The sequence below is a fragment of the Egretta garzetta genome, unplaced genomic scaffold (genome assembly GCF_000687185.1).
Source record: "Egretta garzetta isolate BGI_Z169 unplaced genomic scaffold, ASM68718v1 scaffold560, whole genome shotgun sequence".
Classification (NCBI taxonomy): domain Eukaryota; kingdom Metazoa; phylum Chordata; class Aves; order Pelecaniformes; family Ardeidae; genus Egretta; species Egretta garzetta.
The window spans coordinates 895,048-896,336 of record NW_009258301.1 but is presented as its reverse complement, the minus strand read 5'-3'; the positions used below and the strand labels follow the sequence as shown (position 1 = coordinate 896,336).

The window sequence follows — 1,289 nt, the reverse complement described above, 5'->3', positions numbered from 1 at the left end:
CAGCAACACAATGTCTTTCTTGTAGTGAGAGTACAGGAGCACGCTCCCTGCCCTGCTCCTGCTGGCCACACCATTCCTGATAAAAGCCAGGCTGCCGTTGGCCTTCTTGGCCACCCGGGCACCCTGCTGGCTCATATTCAGCCACTCCTCCCTTCTTCCTGGGCTTAATTTTTTCATCCCTTCGTCACTGCAGAGCTTACCGTGTCACGGCGCCTTGCAGGCAAGTTCCACTCCTTCCCTCAGCTGCAAAAGCCAGGCCCAGCCTCTCTAATTTCCGATGGCGATGGGTGTTTGAGGCATTTAACTACGTTCAGTCTCTCACAGGTAGTAACCGATAGCCTACGCGGTAGGAGGACTAACACCGTTGTTTGTGGGTTTGTAAAATCACTAGGATTTACTGCTCTGTGGATGGGTGACCACCGGTTCAGAACAAGAACCATGTTTTTCTTCCGCTCCCTCCTTCCTCCCGCTCCTCGTAAGACTTGTGCTCCAGACCCTCCCTCCTTCCTCCTTCTTCGTTTGCAGCCGTGTGGGGAGGGGTGCACGTGGCGATGCCCGTGTCCGTTCTTTCTCCACCAACTCCAGCGCTGGCAGAGAGCGCAGAGATGGAGCTCGTTAGTCCACTCGTACAGTAGACATAACGGACTCAACATACAAACATTTAAACTCTAAATGTCAAGTAACTGCCTTCTATTGCAAATATTTTATAAACAGAAATGCTGGTTTGCCTTTCAGAAAATACACTAGCCCAATAAATATTTAAACAATTCATTCCCAATTCCCAAAAGCAATTGCAAAAGAACAGTGACTCCAGTTCTTATAATTAAGAGGATCTGCTCTGTCGGCCATAGAAAGCACAATCGGGACCACAACACAGGTTCAGAAAATAACCACTTGATATTTTTTTTGATAGGAGTAATATTTGTCTCAATAAAAATGCCATTTTCAACTGAGTAGCTTTAGCTGTTTATTTAAATTATTTAGATGTGATCTAATTATGCCCGTGAAAGGTCAGTTACCACTGTTGGAACTTGGCTGTTGTGCATTATTTCCACCAACGCATCTTATACCGCATTTCACCGCTAACTGACAAAGACAAGGACAAAGCAATTGGGACTCATAAAGTAGGAATTTGATAAAGATGCAAAGTTTGCTGTAACAGTGTCTGTGAGACGGACTTTTTACCAATTTAATTTGTGTTCCTGTAAGCGCTTACCGTGTCTAAATTAGCAAGTAGGGCAGCCTGAAGGAGCAGGGCGAAACGGTGCTGAGGACGGGGTGCATCTCAG

The 1,289-nt window shown here is 46.3% G+C and overlaps 1 protein-coding gene across 1 annotated transcript in view; it reads left to right on the top strand.

Moving 5' to 3' along the window:
* NAALADL2 (N-acetylated alpha-linked acidic dipeptidase like 2) overlaps positions 1–1,289 on the top strand; it is a 291,258-nt gene that overhangs the window by 76,193 nt on the left and 213,776 nt on the right. The gene's annotated exons all lie outside the window — the stretch shown is intronic.